Source organism: Chlorocebus sabaeus, chromosome 12, assembly GCF_047675955.1.
Source record: "Chlorocebus sabaeus isolate Y175 chromosome 12, mChlSab1.0.hap1, whole genome shotgun sequence".
NCBI lineage: Eukaryota > Metazoa > Chordata > Mammalia > Primates > Cercopithecidae > Chlorocebus > Chlorocebus sabaeus.
The window spans coordinates 43,701,549-43,722,383 of NC_132915.1; the positions used below are offsets into that span (position 1 = coordinate 43,701,549).

Genomic DNA, 20,835 nt, shown 5'->3' on the forward strand with positions numbered 1-20,835 from the left:
TTTTTGTCTTCAGAAAACTGTCTCCCATAATAGGAGTTCATTGCATACTTAGTAAAAGAACGGGCGTTCTTCACCAAGAGGCACTATTCTCTTGAACTATAAATTAGAGTTCTCAACCCTAGCTAAACATTAGAATCACCCAGGGGAACTTGTAAAACAGAATACTGATGCCCACACCACACTCCTAGCAAATTGGATTGAGGAGAGGCCCAGGCACTGGTAACTTTTTAGAACTCCCCAGATGATTCTAATGTGCAGTGGGGTTGGGAGCCAATCAGAGGATAAAATGTTTTTCCAAAGACTCCTAAACTGAGAAGTTTCTCGTTCTATAGAAGGGGTTCATACAGAATGGCTGTAACTTAGCAAGTAGAAGCAAACTTTTCTCTCAAACAGGAAACTGACGACTCTTCAAACCTTTTCGTTGTGCAGAATGTGAATTACATTGCCAGCTCAGAATGACATGGTTTGGAATCTATTAATCTGGTCATGGTATTTATGCCTGGCATTTTTTCCAAACTTAACTTTAGTTCTGTAGGCAGTTGTGCCAACTTAAGAGTAGTGCTACCTCTCAGGTGGTCTGGAAATGAGTTACTGACTTAGTATAAAAACTGGCCTACGGCCGGGCACGGTGGCTTACGCCTGTAATCCCAGCACTTTGGGAGGCCGAGGCGGGCGGATCACAAGGTCAGGAGATCGAGACCACGGTGAAACCCCGTCTCTACTAAAAAATAGAAAAAAATTAGCCGGGCGCAGTGGCGGGCGCCTGTAGTCCCAGCTACTCGGGAGGCTGAGGTAGGAGAATGGCGTGAACCCGGGAGGCGGAGCTTGCAGTGAGCCGAGATTGCGCCACTGCACTCCAGCCTGGGTGACAGAGCGAGACTCCGTCTCAAAAAAAAAAAAAAAAAAAAAAACTGGCCTACTAGAAGTAAAGTCATGGAAAGAACAGAGGACCGACCAGTGTTGGGGTTGGGTGGGAGGGGGTGGACAGTGACGGTGGTAGTTCTTATTTATACGTTAATACTCATTGTACCCATTGCAGTAACAAATACCTTCCTGCCATTGGTATGCCAATGAAGCCTTAGTAGATGAGGAATGTAGGTGAAAGACAAGATAAAGAAACACAGTCTTAAGCTTCTTCCTGAACAAGAGCCCAAGAAGAATGCAAGACGGGGCTTTGGAAGGCTTCAGAATCTGCTAGTGTTCTGGCATCACACCTTGTGGTCTTTTCCATTTGAGGGAGACATCCCTAAATGACTAAGTGCCCTCCACTACTCACAGCTGTCAGAACTCGGGAATTTAGAGTACCCATGCTTGGTTGTGCAGGTTGTGGACTGCCCATGGGTACCTAGTGCATGGGAGTTGAAATCTGCAATAAAAAGGGGTGATTCCAGGAAGAATGGACAGCTCTCTTTGTAGTTTACAGAAAGATGCCACATGGAAACTGGAATACCTAAGGAGGGAAAAAGATGAAACAGGTTTCCACATCTGTGTCATAAGTAGCAGAGGCCCTCAGTGAAAAAGGTAGGTAGCAAGACAAGCAAAGACAAGGGTCAGAAATGCTGGGAAGGGACTGTGAGGGACTGGCCACCTCCCCAGCACAGACTCCAGAGTCAGTGCCGCTCACTGGTTGCCAAGGCTCTGATAAAACAGGAAAATAGGACAGGAAGCCAGTGAAATGTGGAAATGGGGTATCTGTAGAACAGACAATAAGACCCATGAAAAAAGGAAGTCTGAGGTGGGAACATTTTTTATGTGTTCATTCTCCCACCAATTGAAGCTGGGGGCTCATCCATGGCTCATGGGCTTGCCAGTTGCTGTTACAACCTGGTTCTGCTTCTGGGGAAGACAAAGAAAGAGAGGGAATCTCAGCAACAGTCCGGCCAGGACAGGCATCTCCATCAGTGAGTGCTTCCAGATGCACTGATGTCTCAGCCCAAAATCCCACTCAAGAAACATTGCTTAGCTAGAGAGTGACTCCTCGGGAGGAAAAAAAAAAAAAAAAAAAAAAAATCAGTCATTTTGACAAGGTCAAAACACCAAGAAAACAGCATTCCCAATTGGGAAGTTATGGGTCAGGACAATGGTTCATTGGAACATACTCTTTTCTTTTTCTCCCTTCTTAAGCCTTTTAGCCATGGGGCAATTTTTAATACGTCCCCAAGAGCAAAAGCTCTCTGGGCATGTAAAAACATATAAATGGCTGGATTTTGGGTAAGGGTCTCTCTCATTAACCATTTGAAAATACAGAACCTAGGTAAGGGGGTAGAATAAAGGAGCCAAATAATCCCACCCAAGAACAAATGATCTCAGGCAGTATTTGGCTTAGAAAGAGTAGAGTACTATAGGGTCTGCAGTGTTTCAATACTGGGACTCAAGGAGCAACAAAGTTTCCCTTAGGAACTGAAAATTGGGGCAGTGTGCATGAGTTCCCTTTGCTTACGCCTTTGGAAAGATCAGGGGGAAAGCCAGTGAAATGAGAAGGAAGGAAGAAAGATGGGAGGAAGGGAGGAGAGGAGGGAAGGAACAAAGGAAGAAAGGAAAGAAGGAAAGAAGGGAAAAAAGAAAGAAGGGAGGAAGAAAGAAAAAGAAGGAAGGAGGGCTCATTTATTGAACATAGGCTGCATGCCAGACATTGCTTTTGGCTTTTTCATATATGCAATGCCACTTAGTCTTTAGAACCCCAACTGTGAGGAAGGTGTAGTGGGCTACCCATAGTCACCTAGCTAATAAGTGGCCAATTATGTTCAAACCATGTGTGTCTGATTTTAAAACTCCTCCCTTCCTCTCTTGACAAGTTGTCACTACCAACTAAATATGCATACATATACACATGTGTATATGCATGTGCATATGTGTGTTTTATAACATCAATGCTTCTTCATACTGCCCTTATCACCAAGCAACCAAACAATGAGGGTACATTTCCTATTTCTGTTTTTCATACTCTTCTCAGACTAAATGAGTTTTCTCCCTTCAAAGTTGCCCCTTATGTTGTTTTCATATGTTTTTGTCTGTATATTATTAAAGAAAGGAGGGAAAGAAAAGGGGGTGAGGCCAACGGAAATAATTTGTCCTGTTTCTGTTGCCTAGTGAGCATGGCTGGGGGATGGGGGGTGGGTGGCGAGGGGATGACACCATTTTGCCAACCCTGTACCACCTGACTGTGGGAATTCTCAGATCTGCTTTAGATAAACAGTTTAGTCCTGTTTTTCCCACAATCTTCTGACAGTTGAAATTTCCCCTGTTACTGTAAGTCAACCATCCTTGGAGAAGTTTCTTTTCAAGTAACCAAGCTATACTTCTCTTGAAGAGGAGTTGAAGACCTCTGCCCCGGTGCCAGAGAACCCCCTACTTTCTCATTTTTCTCTAAGAGGAGGTGGAAATAGGCTGGGGGTGAGAGTGCTTGTGACTGAGGCTGCAGCTGCCCTCCCCATTGGACACTCAGCCTCACCCTTGCAGCCCAGTAGAGAGACATGGCCAGGTTTTCCGTGTAGCAGACACAGATGCTTCAGAAGGAGTTGCTATCACAAAGGGTTTATTAAAAAAAAAAAAAAAAAAAGTGTGAAAGGGATGTGGTTGTTGGCAGGGATGCTGGTTCCATGCTACAGCCTCTGCTGGCTGCAGTCTTGATTCTTGCCTTTCCTCCCTTCCCACTTTATAAAGGTTTAGGTTCACTTTATAAAGAAAAGCAATCCCGAGGCAAAAATGTGTACAGTATTTTATTAAACTTTGGTGGAGGAGGGAAAAGGAAGAAAAAGGCTGGATTGAGAGACAGGGAGGAGGGGGCTGGCCACAAGAGAGAGGGAGAGGGAGAGAAAGAGGGCAGGCATGCATGAGAGTCCCAAGCAGTGCCAAGAAGCAGAGAAAGGGCTGCTTGGGGACAAGGGGGGGGGGGGCGGGGGAGAAGTGTGCCAGAAACCTTATAGAAAGAGAGCAAAGAACTGAACATGAAGAATGGTTAAAAACTGAAGTGCAAATGGACTTCAGCATCTTCCTGGCAGAGAGTGCTGCAAACAAAATACAAAACAGGCCACCGTGACAACTGGAAGAAACAGAAGTTTTGAGGAGGCAGTTAGGAGATGGCTACAGAAATGGCCTAGCAAATAAGTAAATAAATGCCAGAGTATGCTAATACGCTGAGGACCTTTAAAGAGAGGGAGAGAGACAGAGAGAGAGAGAGACACAGAGAGAGAGAGAGAGAGAGAGAAAGAGAAACACTAAGGTGCCTGAGACACAGAGAGACATCAAGTGAAAGCAAAAACAACAGACACAGACACACACATACATAGCCAGACCCCAAGAGAGGCACACACAGAGAGAGTCACACAGAGAGAGAGACAGAAAGGGCTGAGAGAGGGGGATGATGGGGGGGGGCGCGAGAGTGGGGTGAGAGAGAAAGTCTCCAGCCAAATGCAGGAGACTTGGCAGGTCGACAGGAGCAGCCGGGCCAGGCAGTAACTGCACTTGCTGTGTCTAGTCTATTGTTGTCTCAGAAGGGGGGGGATAGAGGGAGTTGTTTGTTTGTTTTGTTGTTTGGCCTCTTTGTCTCTTTTGTTCCAAGCAGTTAGTTTGCTTCTTTCCCAGACACTGGGCTGATGGAAGAGCTTTATGGATTTTTTCTTAAAGAGACAGAATTAGCTAGTTCACCAGTATTATCGATTTCTCAGTCCTAACCAGTTCTATCTAAATGACTGTTTTTTTTTTTTAATAGAAGGATCCTATTAATAATTGGGAGTCAGTGTTTATACTGTTTTGTGTGTGATTAACAAGAATAAACGGGTTGATTTCATCCTCCCCACAGAACCTCCTCCTCCAGCGTTGCCAAGACTGCAGGGTAAAGAAAGGAAAGACAAAAAGGAGAACAAAAATCCTACAAACAAAAGCAAGTGAAGGACATACATACTAAAAAAACTACCAACATACATTGCTACCTTCAAAAAAGAACAACATAGCCATCAAGATTAGAAATACAAACTTGAGGTTTTAAATAACCAGCAAGAAGAGGGGCTTTGAAGGAAGAGGGGTGGTTGGGGCATTCTTCCCACACCCCTACAGCCTAGGCACTGCAGCTTCCACCTTCAGCCCTTCCCAGGATCCATCCTAGAGAATAAAAAGCCCAGCTCCAGGGGTTCTGGGAGACTGTCTTGGGCCACTGTCCTGAGCTTGGCCTCCCTGGCGGAACTGGCCATTAACACACTTTCGCTGCGAAGGTGAGCGTGTTGAAGGGTACAGTCACTAAATTGAAAGGAGAGCTGCTTTTTATTTATTTGAGTAGAGATAAGAGAAAGGGGCATTTCCAAAGCGTTTGACTTTTTGTTCTCACGGAGACCCCCAGCTTCCTCCTGTCTCAATAATTTAAATAGGTTTTGGTGTAAAGCAAGTAGCTTCTGTGGGAAATGAAATTTTAAACCCTCCCCCCCCCAACTTCATCTACCCTCGATTTTCAATTCTTCTCTAACCTTGCCCTAGAACACAGCCAGCTCTTTTTCTTAATCCCATCTTTCTCCATTCTTGCCTTAAAATCTCCCAGTGAAATCCAGGGTGCCGGAGCTCAAAAATAAATAAATGCAATCAAAGGGCCTGAAGCTATGCGAAAGGTGCAGAGGGGTGGAGTAGGGAAAGGGAAGCTGGGGACTCCTTTGTGAACGGGATCCTTTATATTCGAAGCAAAAGCAAATTAGAGCCGCGCTTGTGCCCTCCGAAGTGTGGCCGCCACATTCGGAGAGAGTGAGCAGCGGCTAGCTCTGCGAGTTTGGGGGCGCTTCTCCTCTGCCCTATCTCTGTGGAGTTTGGTACTTAAAAGTCCAATGTGTCAACCGCTCAGACTTGAAGGTGGTCAGGTAAAGAGTTAAGAAGCCAAGCGGCTTATACCCATAACTTTATCCTCCCCTTCACCTGAATTTTTCACACCTCTCCTCACACCTCTCCCTCTTCAAACGGCCTTTCAAAGATGACTTAGGGGTTCTACGAATGTGGCTGCATGGTTTTGCTTCTCCTTGGGTGCCATTTGGAGGAGCCTAGAAACTTCCTGTCTTTCTATCTGGCCCTCCGCAGGGCTTTCTCTGACACCGCCGTGGTGGCAACGTGGGCCAAGCGGTACAGGGACCAGCCTAGAGGGTTAGAGGGTGGGAGGCCTCTCCTGTGGGCTGAGGAGGCGCGACCCTGATCCCTGGCGTGCACAGCAGAAGCGGGGCCTGTGCCTAAGCCACGGGAAGGAGGGAGAGCCACGGGCGCGTGGGGCGTGGGGCATGTGTTCACCCCAGCACTGGAAAGAGACTTGTGGTGGGGGCCGGAGTAAGTCTCCTGATGTTCATGGGGAGGGGAGAGGATTTGTTGCCATCTTTGCTTTGGGTAGAGATTTCGTATCCGCAGTCACACGAGGTAACCAACAACCCCCCGCCCGCCAAACCTTGAGCTAAAGGCAAAGGTGATCCTGAAACCGCTTGCCCCTGGGAACGTCGCTCCTGACAGGCGTCGTCTGCGACGTGCGATAGGAGCCCTCTGGCCATGTGGAAAAATCTAGGCTAAGTGCAGACCACAACCCTGGCAGGGTCAAGTCCAATTTCAAGCCCAACCCGATGGGATTCAGAAAAGCCTGCCCAGCGTCCCCAGGCCCAGCAGTCCGCGCCACACCATCGGCGATGGATTTCGTTTCTATTCCCCGCACGCGTCCCAGCAACGCACAAGGAGATCCAGTTCCGCCGGAACGTTCCCGTTGGCTTGCTGGTTTGAAAGTTGAAGCCCCGGGGTAGTAAATTTGGCTACAAAATCTCAAATCTCGTTAATCCTAGACAAAATGAAAACATAATAGGCCACAAATTAACCAGCTTGGGGCGCTTTCTGTGGTGGTCACCTGGCCGTGCGCAAGGAGTTATAGAACCTTGAAGGGGAGATCTTTTCTATCTCTAATTACCTGTATGTGTAAAGAACTCAAGGAAGGCGTTAGAACAGGGTCTTCTATCAAGTGCTACCTATTGCTGTCTCACAAACATCCCCCTAAATCCGCCGCATCGACAGCTTTGGGTGAGGGTGGGGTAAGAGGCACTTGCTGTGAGGCTGAGCTCCCTCATGAATTAGTCTCAAAACAGGACCTAGGTCTCCTAGGGAGACGAAACTAGGCCAGGGAAATCGCAGCCAGGGAGCCCATGGCCCCCACTCGGGAGACAACCCGCCCGGCGCGAAGGGTGCATCTCCTGAGCCCCACGCCGGGAGCTGGAAGGCAGGCAGACGCGTGAGGCTTGGGAAGGGTGGGATCTTTAAAAAAAATCTTAAAAAAAGAGAAATAAACTTGAACAAAACTAAACTACAAGCCCGCAGTTCCCCGCCGAAAGCGAGGTGGGGGAGGAGGGGGCGGGAACGGCCGAAGCACTGAGAGTGGGGGATGAGAAACGAACTCTGTCCCCTGCACAGTCAGTGCCTTCGGGGGCTCCATGGCCGCGCGCTCCCACCCTCAAGGTTTGGACTCCTAAGGGAGGGAGAGGACGGGAGGGAGAGGAGGATAGGTGGAGGGGGAAAAGGGACTTCTTTTCTCCTCCTGCCAGTGCCAGCTGGGGCAAACTTGAGCTGGCAAAGCACGAGAAAACTTTTCTTTGGAAAGTTTAGGTAGCGTAGTTAGTGGCGGAGGCACAGGGCAAGCTAACCGTGCTGGGGTGGGTGTGGAGGGAGCGAGCTGTGTGCGATTAGGAGAGCGGAGAAGGGAGAGGGTGGCCAGGTCCCTAGGCGGTTAAAGATCCAAGTCTCTTCGGTCAGGTCTGTCCAAGGTCCCAGAGGCTTTGGGGGATCGGGTGACTGTGCGGAGTGTAAAAGACATTTCTTTAGGAAACAGACAAGGCAGGGCCAGGAGTTCCGCGGGTTTTTTTTTCCGTGCAGAAATCGCTACCCGGCGACGGCTCAGAGCGGTAGAGGGAAAGTCTTATCTGCCAAGGCGGGATTAGATCCGCCCGCCGAGGGTCCCAGTATCCCCCAGCCCAGCAAGGGCAGTGCGCGCGCCAGGGAACTTTGGAGCGACGTAGTTTCGCGTCGTCGTACGCGGTGTCTGGTCTCCACGCATCACGTGCGCCCGCGGCCCTTGGCGGGGACTTTAGTGCTAGCGATCCGACAGAGCAGTCAGGACTCGGTTTTTGCGATGCCCTAACCTGGGCATTTATGCTGGGGGCGGAACGAAGTCGCCCAACCCAAGTTCTCCCTGCACCCTGGGAAGGAAATGTGGTGCGCCCACTGGGGCGTGAGGCCGGCCGCCACGGCCCATTCTACACACCTACTGGCATTCCGCTTTTCCTTACTGTGTGCCAGGGGAAGGCATAATTCAATTATATCATCCAACTGCAGCGCACCCTTTTCCTCTTTTGCTTTGAGGGGAATTTTCCAATTCCCAGATAAATACCTATGGCTCTAAAGCCGAGTTGAGTTCTGTAGTAACTACCCGGGGTGACAAAAAAAAAAAAAAAAAAAAAAAAAAAAAGACCCCAAATTGGCTGTGAGTTTACAGCCTGAAGCAGCTTATTTAGGCTTGCTGAGCGCCGTTCCAAACGGCAGGACTCACGCTATTTCGGGAGAAGTTGGAGGGTGGAGAGAAAACAAGGTTATTTAAAGTGACTCCCAGAACGCAGCTTTCACTCCTTGACTCTTTAGGTGTCAGTGCCTCGGCTCCGTTTTAGCACGGCACAGGCAGCCCAGCCTTTGATATTTAAGCCAGGCCAGCCCCCGGGTGAAACTACCTGTTGGGGGATTCCGCTGCCTAGAGCCCTTCTTCTTCTGCGCAATACTGGCAGCAGTGGGATGGCTCTGGGGGTGGCATGAGAAGGGAGAGGGCGGAAGAGCCGGGAGCAGCGGAGAGTCAGTTGCATGTGGCAGTGCCTAGCGAAGCTGCTCCCGCGCCTCTACTCGCTCTTTGAAAACTGGAAACAGCCCCCTGTGCTCTGTGCTGGGCCCCTGGCTGCAGAGATGGGCCCAAACTCGGCACGATTCTCTAAGTTCGGAAACCACGAAGCTTGCGCCTTCATGCGTGTCTAACATTAAAAAACAAAAAGCCTCCTGGCGGCTTCCTGGGCTCCCGCCCCCACCTTGCGCTCCAACACCCGGCACTTTTCCCTGTACCAAAATTCACTTTACTACTTCTTGAAATTCGGAAAACTCCACCGACGCTTGGACTCGCTGCAACCCAGGGGCTGCCTAAAGCTCTCGCACGAGTTGCTTGAGGGAAATCACTCTGCTCTTGCGAGCAAACAGATCTCTATATTTTTAAACAATCTAACTGAATGGGGGAGCGAAGCTAGCGAGGACAATTTGAGCAGTCTTTGTAGCCTGTTGGGAGAATTTTTGGAAGCTAGGGGGGTGGGGGTTTGGTCTCTCGCAAGAACCTGTGGGAAGGACAGTTCAGGCCGGGCCCTGGGGCTGGAAGGCTCATTTGAGGAGAACATAGCCCAAGACTGGCACGTATTTAACAACCTTCTTTAGGGCAAACTCTGCAACGGAGCCCGCCCGACATTAAATTTAGGAGGTGTGGAGGCGTAGACTGGGCTTAACCGGGAAATTTTCCCCGAGATGCCAAAGGCACTCCGCGTCGTTTCCCATGCGGGTTTCTGCGTTTTGATAGGGAACCCCTCTCCGTTTTGGGAGCAGCGAAATTTTGAAGAGCCCCAAAGCGGGGCACGTTTGGGGTCCAAAGGGAAGAAAAGACTTGATCTGTGGCTGGGGAACAGCGGCACTTTATTTCCTGGGGCATGCGCTCACATCCCCTACGGCCACAAAGCACCCGGCTGAAAACGAAATGTCGGCAAATATGAGGTAACTACGGAGAAGGAGGGAAGTTAGCCTCATCTTATTTAGGATACTCCCTTTAACAGCGAGGACTGACGGGCTACGCGGAAAAAAGAATTTATTAGTGAGAATTTCTTGCATAGGGGTGAGGGTTGAGACTTTGAGCTAAAAGACGGCTCAGAACGCTTCCCGAGCAGCAGTCTCACCCGCCCTTAAAAAATCATCCTGTCATTATTAGCCTGTTCGGCCCTTAAGTCACACCCCCATTACCGGTCATCAGTGGCATTTCCCTTCCCCGTGTGCCCCTTTCCTATACCCACTCATTTGGGCTTTGGATTGCCCACGATCTCTCCCCGCCTGGAAAAAGTCGTGCAAACTTGCCCTTCACCAGGCGTGCATGCACGGGTGGGTTTTCCCCAGGCGGGTCGTTTGGCGGCCCCGGGGACCCTCCTGGGCCTGGGAAACCGGGAGTATTTTCCAGCGCTCAGCCTCGGCGCTTCTGCATTATTTCAGTTCAGTCCCAGGGGCCCCGACCCAAGGATAATAAACAATGCCTCTTATTAGAGATACAAACGGGCACAGAAAAGAAGCACACGGAAAAGCAAGCACAGAGGCATTTTAACAAGTGGCTAGGCATTCAGGGCTGCCTAGGGAAGTGACGCGTCACGTAAAACGAAGGGCATTTCTCTAAGAAAAAAACACACTTTTACAGAATGCAGATTTTGTTAAAATATGGTGGTTGGAACTATGTTTAGTTTGGTTTTGCCTCTGGAGATCAGTCGGAGTTGTTGCTACCTGCCCTTGCCTCACTGCAAATTGCTACCCCCGCTGCTCCCAACTCCTAAACCTCCTTAGGGCGAAAGACCTGGGTGGGGGGTCTTCCAGGTGTTGGCATGCTCTGATACCGTTATTCCAGATCTCTCAAGAACTGAAAACAGGACCTCCTCTTTAAGGAGGGACAACACGGGCTTTAGGGGGAGATGGATAATATCAGGCGCTGCCTGATGATTCAGAGATACAAAAAAATTCCTCTTTCTTTTTAAAATGTAAATGCAGATACCTTATGGGCGCTGACCGTGAGAGTGGGGGCTAGGGATTCCTCCCCGGGTGCGGGTGTAACCAATTTCTGGTCTGCCCATGGCCTTGGGAAAGGGCCTCCCATCTGCTTCCAACACCCCCCTTACAACGTCAGAAAATCTTTCTGCCTGCAAATATTGGCACGAAGCTGTTACGACAGGCGGTGCTGCTTTAAATAGGAAGGAGACCGCGGGGCAAAAAGAAAGTGGCAACCTTCCTACCCACTAGACTACCTGCCTCCCGTCCCCCAAAGGCCAAGCTTTGACCAAGGAGACTTGGAGGAAAATCTCCTGTTCTGAGTAAGGTAGGAAATGAATCAGCTATGTGTTCCAGGAACAAATCTTTAGTTGGTTTTCAAGAGCTGGAGTGCATAAAAACAGGTATCCCCAGACCAGCTGCTAAGCAGGGAGGGGATCATGTCTGGGCATCTGCACCTCCTATGGTCCAGTCTCCCCACTTTGTTTGGTTGTTGTTAAGATAAAATTTATGCTGGAAGAAACTTCAGAGGTGCTTTAGGCCAATTCTTGTGGGCAGTGGGTTCCTTCTGAACTTTGCCGAAAGTAATTTGTCCAAAGGGCAGCTCTGCTCCTGGATGTGCCTACGGAGGCCTGGTCTCAGCAGCGCCAATCCTGTGCCCCATACAGAACTCTCATCCTAGGGAACTGGGCTAGGGCTGGCTGTGTCTGGGCCAGGGATGCCTGGACCTTGAATCACACCCATTCTGCCTACCAAGGGCATCTCTCCTGTTAGGAAAAGATCATGGTGCCAACTGCACTCAAGGAACAGCTCAAACCTTCTTTTCCCACCTCCCACCCTAAGCTGATGGCCTTACACAGTGTTCACACATTATTTGTTTCCTGATTTCATTTCTGAACTTGCTTTAGAACTTATTCAGCTATCTCCAGCCCTTGCTGTCTATCCGAGATGACAACTCCTAGAAAGAGTTTCTGTCTAATGAACTCAAAGTTAAGAAGCCTCCTCTTGCAAAGACTGTGACTGAATTTTAGAAGGTATCTCAGGCACTTTGGGTGGTGAGCATGTTGTCCTGCCCGTCTCACCATTTTTCAGATCAGTTGGCTTGTGTCTCATTGCTTTACAGATAAAGAAACTGAGGCACAGTTTCCTTCCTATGCAGGCCTTTGAAAAGCAGCTACTATGTTTACATAGATTCCAAGGGACTTGACTTACTAAAAGGCATACAAGGATATGAGAACAGAGTGTGCAGCAGACCCTGGGTCTCTTGATTTGAGGTCCCATTTGCCCACAGTTCTGAGGGAAGTATATAGCTAACAATAAACTACTGTTTAGTGAGCATCAACTGTGTGCCAGACCACGTACCATGCCAGACATGTTACATAAGTCATCTTTGCAGCAATGCTAAAGAGCATCATTACCTCCAATAAAATTTTAAAAAATAAAATTATAAAAGGAATACATGCATACATCAAGGTACTTCAAATAATATAAAACAGCATAAAATGAAAGTAAAAGCCTCCTACCCTGCTCCGTCTCCTGGAATTACACTGATATTTTTCATTTCTTTGCTGGTGTATTTGTATATATAATAGATGTTATCATTATTTTATGAGTGTGGAGTTGGGAGGCTCACCACCAAGATAACAAACCATGGCTACCTGTCTCCAGGCTCAACACTCCCCAGTACTCTACATTAGCCAAGATGAATGTGGAAACAAAGAAGTGAGTGAGACCACAGGTAAAAAGAAAAGTCAGGTCAGAATTGACATCACCCCTTCTTTTCCACTGTTCCTCCTGCCCCTGCCTGGCTCCTGAGACCACAGGCTCCCTCAGTGTATGTAATCTGATGATCTTTTGTGGTGGCTGCATTTCTTCCAGGCCTTGGTGCAATTGGACAAGCAAGTGTTTCCATGCTCTGTCACCTGGGCCCTCAGTGCTGTCTGCGCTGTACTATGTCTGGTCCTGAGGCAAGCCTCTAAGCTTTAGATTTCACTGCTTATCTCTCAGGGTTGTTGAGAGGCTCCAGTGACAGACAGGGAAAGGACTGTGTAAACTTGGAATCTCTCTATGTAAACATATAGCTGCTTTTCAAAGGCCTGCATAGGGAAGGACCCTGTAGCCTTTCCCTTTGGAACAGAGGAGTTTCAGGAGTCTTTGCGAAACACTACGTTTTTGACATCTGAGGGTTTGCATTGTGTCCATCTGTGTCTATAGGGAGTATGTCTTAAAGTAGAAAAGGATGCTCATTTATTACTGAATCTTTGGAGTCGGGAGACTTTGGCAAGGGTAAAGTGGATTTCTTTCTGCTGGAGGGAACACAGAGCCAAACTGGTGAGGTTACGAGGAGGCAGTTATCCTGCTTGGGGTGCACCGTGGGTTGGTGAGAATATGGCAGAGGTATGGTGAAGGTGTTGAAGGCTGTCCCTTTGGCTAGGTAGCTACTACCAAAAGCTATCCTTAGACTGTAGGGGCAGGCAGAGGGTGGTAAGGGATAGGTCCTCGCCACATGAGCTTCCTAGAACATGTTATTTAATTTGTTTCTGATTGTTTTTGTGCGTGGAAAGGGGAGGGATATTAAAGGATGAATGTGACAGTTCTTCTGGGAAGCTGGTCCTGTTGTATAGGGGTTCTTCATTCAGGAAGAATGGCTGAAAACATCTTGAGTTCAGAGGCCTGCAAGTGAGAACAAATGGTAGACCAGTGCTAGGGTCTCCTCGGCAGAGCAGGAGAGCTCCTGGAGAGGGGTCTCTGAACTGCTGCATCCCTGCACCCTGAGAATCTGAGCATGAGGAGGAAGCAGAAAATGGCTTTAAGGCAAATGAAGGGGTCTGGGGTCTGGTTCCAGTGAGAGAAACTGAAAGGAGGTAAATCAGATTTTTCTTGACGGCCCAGTCAGGCTTCGTTCTTCAATGCCTGTCAGGACTAAGGCTGCTGCGCCCCCTGGTGTCCGACTGGCCGCCGATGCCAGCGAGCTGCCGTGGAGACTGGCAGGCTGCGGGACCCGGGGACCAGCTGGGAGGAGTCCACGGGTCAGATGCCTTTTCTTCCGTTTGCTAAGGGAGTTGAAGTTGAAATAGCCGTTGCTTTCTCAACTCTAGAGTCCAAATAGAGACTGTAGTGGAGAGCGAGAGGGGTTTTGTCTTTTTTTTTTTTTTTTTTTTTTTTTGGGTGCAATCGAGGCAGACAGGACAATGCCTGTTTAGAAGTAGCCTGGTGCGGTGGGAAGTACGCTGATCTGAAAGAAAAGACCTGCATTTTAGGTGGAGAGCTGGTCTGGGGCAAATCAATTAAAAATTTCTTACCTCCCCTTCTTTGTCTAAAAGCCAAAGGGGTTACAGTAAGATGTCTGTAAGGTCTTTTCTGAACTCTAATGTTGATTGGGATTTACTAGATCACCAATACACTGCACCCTATTTTCTCAGAGCCTTGCAAATTTGACATTATTTTTTCAATCTACATGCAGGTGCAAATGTTATGTTTCAGCATCATGAGTTCCCTAATTGTGAGCAAAGATTTTAGTGTCTCCTTTCCTTTTAAAAATGAAAATATACCTCTTTCCAGCACAGAACCTCCCTCACCACCACCTTTTGTGGAGCCTCCTGCAAGAAAGCTGCAGAGTGAACAGGGCTTCAGTCTCTGCTCTGTTTCTTTTAAAAATAAAGTACTAAAGTATTGTGCTGGAAATTCTGCTACTAAGTGTTACATGTGGTAGGTGTGAATATATGCTTCAACAGTTCCAGGCATAAGACCAAAATCTTCCCCAGAATTAGCAGAGTTTTCAGTTATAATCTGGCTAACATTTTTCTACAAATAGGTACATAGACCAATTTGAGAGTACGTTCTCTCTGAGGGGCTACATGGTTGGTTTCCATTGAAATTTAGGGCCATCCCTTGTACAGTCAGGTGATTTTTTTTAAGTGGGATCAGCCCTGGGGAATAATTATGTAGTCGCTGAGGATTTTTCTCTCCTAAAACCTCCAAGTCTAGTTTCTGAGGTAAGCAGTCTGTTATATCTCACGGCAGTTTCTTCCTTCAGCATTGCATTTAAATGGTTATCTCTATGTAATGGGTATAGTGTGCATATGTGTGTGTGTGTAGAAATGGATTGTCCCATGAAGGATCACTTGAACAGCAACCTTAGTTTTACAGATGTGGAGGGAATGTGTAGCCCTTGTCCTGTTGTGAACACTGTCACTATTCCCTGTGTGGCAGGGGAGGAGCAGGTCCCTCTAAATGAGAGAAGTGAACCAGAGGAAGAACAGCAGCACAAATGAGATGACCTGTAGCAACCAACCCCTGCCTCAGGGATGGGGAGATGCTGTGTGTGTGTGAGCATGTGTTGGGTTGGAGTAAGCACAGTGACTTGGAACACTGCACCCCTCCCCAAAGGGAGGGGCTATGTTACAGGCTGAACTGTGCCACTTCAAAATCACCCTTGCTGCCTCAGAATGTGACTGTATTTGGAGATATGGCCTTAAGGGGGTACTTAAGTTATAATGAAGTGGGCCCAAATCCAGTATGACTGGTGGAGTCCCTGTAAGAAGTGATTAGGACACAGACATGTATAGAGGGAAGGCCACACGAAGACGGAGAAGGTGGCCATCTACAAAGAAAGAGGCCTCGGAAGAAACCAACCCTGCTGACAACCTGATCTCAGACTTGAGCCCCTAGAATTGTGAGAAAATTAATTTCTGCTGTTTAAGTCACCCAATGTGCAGTATTTTGTAATGGCAAGCACAGCAAACCAACACAAGATGATACTCTGCACCAACCCATTATGTACAGCCATTTGAAGATGCAGACCCAGGATTGCCAGATTCTCTAGTTTAAGAATCTTTTGCTTTTTAAATATCGGCTGCAGGGCTGGTTTCCTGGGTGTGTGTCCTTTGCAGTCACACGGGATCCCATACTTAGAAGTGCGCCACGTTGGCTTAAATGCCCTGCTTGCAATTCTTAAACTTTCAACAAGGAGCCTGCATTTTTGCATTGCACTGGTCCCTCACAAACTGTGTGGCCAATCCTAGCTGACAACTAGTACACATTTTAAATAATGTGAATATTAAGATTATGGGGGCCCAAAGAAAATATGCCTGAGGCTGGGGCAATGTGAGACACTAGTACGAACTTTTTGTCACTAACTGGATTAAAACTTCCCATTCTCTGGTAATCACTAGGAGGGAACTTATGGATCCCAGTGGTTTTCTTGAAGTGGGAAAAAAAGGCACAGATACTCGCCAGGATGTTATTTCCCAGGATTCCACATGAGCTAGTGTGGCTCGGACCAAGATTTTCTTTTCTCAGGGATGGATACTGAGGATGTCACAATAAGAATATCTTGAGAAAAGGCCCCACAAGAGGAACTAGTGTTTAGGGTTGAGGGCTAAGTTTAGCCCTGCATGTGGCTGATGCTGGTGGACTTTGGGAAGCTGGGGCTGAATATGCTACCCAGGATGGTCAGCAAGGCCCTGAGGGGCAGTGCAGTCCCATGTAAAAACAGCACCGAGACACAGCAAGAAACAACAGTGAGAGCAGGACTGATTTCATCTCCCATTTTTTGCCTGGGGTTTACGAGCAGGACTCCTCTTTTGCACTGTGCCAGTTTCAGGATTATTAAGGGGTCCTCAGCTGAGGTGAGTGAGGAGGTCTGAGCTAGAGAGTAAAACTGGATGGTCTGAGGGTCTGGGCGATCCTGAGCACTTAATTATGAATAATGATATACTTAGTTTTATAGTGCATGCCATACCAGTGGATTCTAATTTGGAAGGGAAACTTTTGCTCTTGCTGAAAGGAATGTCAGTCACCAGTGAGTGGTCATGGGGCTATTATGGGGAGATTCTGTTTTTAAGGATATGCACTGATTTATAGAAGCTCACTGAAAATATTATAGCGGAATGTTTGGTCAGGAGGTCTGCTTTTCTAGTTCTATTTCTGCTCAGTATTGGCTAACTGAAGAGTGTAAATTTTAAAAGAAGTAATTTCTTATGCACACTATGCAAACTCCCTCAGGGAAATGAGTGAAAGACTGTTTGAAATGCTCTGAATTTCCTGGAAAAGAGTTACTAAATAAATTAATATAGGGCCTTCTTTTTCATTGCAGGTCTGCAGGACACACCAAAGAACTCCTCCAAGTCACACAAGGGAGAAAATTAACTTCGTTGGCTTCTATCAGGAAAGCTATTTTTTCCCTCTTCCTTCCTGCAAGTTTCCCAAACCCCAAGACTCTGATTTCCAGGTCAGAGACTAAAGTTTTATTTTTCTTACCTGTATACTTTACATATGGAGAGTCCCCGAAGGAACATTGTGATGGGCTGATTATTGTGAGCCAGTTGTGGGCCAGACCTGGCTTCAGGTGCTGCAAAGGGAATTCAGTCACCAATGTGCAGTGATCTGTGGGCCCCAAGTCAGCTCCTACTTTTTCCTGATAGAGACACCCTCTTCCTCCCTAACAAGAAATAGCAGGGTTGGGGGTAGTGACCCAATATTTAAGAGGTTTGAAATTCTGCATGAGATATTTCTGAGTGAACTCCTAAATAACAGTTTCCTTAATCATGGAAAATAATAACACTTGCTAACAATTTTACCTTAGAGACCATTGGTTTAAGAGAAATGGAAACTTATGTCCACATAAAAACTTGTAAATGAACATTCACAGCAGCCTTTTCAGAATATCCAAAAAAGGAAAGCAATCCAAATGTCCATCAACCAATGAATGGATAAACTTTATGTGGGATATACATGTAATGGAATGCTATTTGGTGATGAAAGAAATGAAATATTAATACATGCCTTAATAAAGATGGACTTAAAATGTCATGCTAAGTAAGAGAAGCCTGTCACAAGGGAATATGTATTGTATCATTCTACTTATATGAAATTCCTAGAACAGGCAATTCTATAGGGATAGAAACTAGACTAGTGATTGCCTAGAGCTTGGGGACAGTTTGGGGAGCCTGGAGGATGACAGCAAAGTGGTGCAGAGTTTCTTTTTAGGTTGATGAAAATGTTGTAAAATTAATTGTAGTGATGGTTGTGCAACTTTGTGATTTTGTTAAAAACCATTGCATTTTGCCCTTTAAATGGATGTATTGCACAATGTGTGAATTAGATATAAATAGGTTTATTTATATAATTAATACCTATTTATTGATATATAATTAATATATCAATAAATATGTACTATATAAAAATTTATAGTTATATAAAATGTGAATTATATGTAAATACATAAATAAAACTGCTAAAACTAAAAAAAAAATACTTAAAAAAAAGACTGTTGGTTTCTCTCACATTTTCTGAGCCCAATCACTTTGGGATAAATGCGTCCAGGCTTAAAAAGCACAGATTTTATGAGCTAACTAAAATGAAAATGTGAAAAATTGTGTGTTTTCCATAGGAGGAGTGTGTCTGATTTGCAGGTACACACATACCCACAGTAGTCATATGTGTAATTCTTTTAAACTTTGCTGAAATTTTTCCCTAGCCTAAAATCATTAAAATATGTTTAAACAATGACATTGAGGTGGGTTGGTTGTTTTTGTCTGCCTAATGTTACTTTCCCCTTCTTTAGATAGTAGCACCTCAGTTTTCTCTAAAAGAAACCACACACCCTATTTCCAGTTCATGTGGTTTGGCTATTGCTGACCTTACGCCCTAGGCTCTGTGACTCAGGCCCCATCAGTCAGCATATTTTATCCAGTGGTCTGTTGGAGTCAACTCATACCAACTCGTCCAAAGCAACTGGTAAATGTTCAGAAATTCCATGTGCCAGTTGTTAAACACTCACCATTAAAATTTAAAGTTCATAACCTTATAATTAAATTATGTTAAAAATGAAGGTAATGATACATCAGCCTTATCATCACTTCCTAATCATTTGACTGCATTTTACTATTATTTATGCTCTTGAGGTTACTTACATCTATTGGATCCGGTAGTAGAAATACTGGATAATGGTGTGCTGCTATACATCTCCTCCTAATTCCATGTTCATTGACTTCTCTTTGATAGCCTGAAGTTGGCCATGGTGGCAGTATTTACACAACAGAACTGGGCAAATGCTACAAGATCAGGGTATACCCTTTCTTGCCAACGAGATTGTTAAACATTTGGCAGCTGTAGTGGGTTGAATGGTGGCCCCTAAAAAGATATGTCCAAATCCTAACCTGTGGAACTTGTGAATGTGACCTTATCTGAAAAAAGGCCTTTGCAGGTGTGACTAGGTTAAGGATCTTGAGATGAAATCCTCCTGGGTTATCCATGTGGGCTCTAAATACCATCATGTGTGCCCTTATAGGATAAAGGCGGAAGGAATTTGACACGGACACACCAAAAAGACATTAAGATAAGATGAGGAGGCAATGGCCACACAGGCAGAGATTGCAGTGATGTGGCCAAAAACCAAGGAATACCTGGAGGCACCAGAAGCTGGATGAGACAGAAACAAAATCTCCCCCAGAGCTTCCAGAGGTAGCATGATCCTGCAGACACCTTGACTTTGGACTGGTGGCCTCCATACATGTGAGAGAATAAATTTCTGTTGTTTTAAGCCACCGGTTTTTGGTAATTTGTTATGGGAGCCACAGGAAACTATTAATAATACACCAGCTCACCACTGCAGCACTAGTGTATGGTTCAGGGATGGGCATGTGATACAAGCTAGGGCAATGGGAACTCAGCTTCTATCATAAAACAAACCCTCTCGTTGGCCCTGGGGTTGCTGAGTGGTTCCACCTTTGCTACTATACATACCAATGGATGGAAGCAGCACAGAAGGTAGTAAAGTTTAGATTTAAAGAGAGACATTTCTGTCCATATCGTTTAAGAAACTGGATCTACTCTACCACTGGATTTTAAAATATTACATATTATATGAGAAAATTAATTGTTTTCTTTTTAAGCCAAATTCCTAACCAATATAGAAATGTTAATTTTTGGGGAACTTTTAAAAGTGCTCATCTGCACAGAGAGCATTTTAAATATATATGGTTGTTATCACTTGATCAGCCACTATTTAAATGAGGCATAACTGAGAAAGACAATCAGGAAAATATGTACCAAACAGTGAACAATTTAAGACCTACCTGAATTCAATCATGTTCATTTGTGCTATAAACACTTATATTAAGCCCAACCCTTATCTAAAGCATTCAATTCAGGACAGATATCCATCTATTTAAGAGCTTACAATTTATTTGCCAGTAAGGAATTTGGTATAGCCCACATATTGAGGTCACTAGCAGTATTAACTTTTCATTATATAGTCTATAATTTTCTGAATAGTTCTAAATTCAAGTAATTTTATTATTTTTCCTAAACAGAATTTGGTTAATGCACAATTAAAATACTTCAAATTCTTTATGAGATTACATTTAACTACAACCACAAATTATAAAAAATCTTTCGGCAAATTGAATGGTTTGGGTGGGAAAATATTCTTATGGTGATTTTCAATGATGTTGTACCTTTGGTTAATTTTGTACCTTTCGATAATTTTTATTTGTTAGTGTGGAAGAGCACTTTTCTGAAAGGAACATGTCACAGAAAACCCCAGGGATAGACATATTGTATTAATTATTTTTAAAATAAAAATAAAAGGCTTTTACATTCAGCATTTCTATCTTTAATGATTTTTCCAGGTTTAAGAGGTTTCAAATTAATTTTGTCACCCATAATCCTGTTTCTTTCCCTCCACTTTCAAATACCTTTGTTTTTTGATGAGCACATTTTGGATGAATTCCCAGTCAACTTTTTAATCTAATTAAATTCAGATAAGTTTAACTCAGATAACATTTACAGTCAGCTCCTTGATAGTTGATTAACTGGGAGCCCATCTTTCAGAATTCTTAAAAAAAAAAAAAAAAAAAAAAAAGACTTTTGAGGATTGCTTTTTGTTAAAAGAGCCTATTACTAATGCTGATGTCACTGGCATCAATAAACTAACACCCACTTGTCTTGGTTTAAAATGACAATAGGCTTTCAAATGCAAATATTCAAATATTATATCATTCTTTAGCACTTCTGTAT

General features: G+C 45.6%; 1 long non-coding RNA gene across 1 annotated transcript in view; it reads left to right on the plus strand.

Annotated features, from left to right (window-relative positions):
- Positions 1-20,438, plus strand: part of LOC140712933 (uncharacterized) — a 44,882-nt gene extending 24,444 nt beyond the window's left edge. Inside the window, exons 2-3 of the long non-coding RNA XR_012094787.1 lie at positions 16,910-17,044; positions 19,106-20,438. This is a non-coding gene — a long non-coding RNA (uncharacterized lncRNA). The remainder of the gene's footprint in view (positions 1-16,909; positions 17,045-19,105) is intronic.
- Positions 20,439-20,835: the final 397 nt, after the last annotated feature.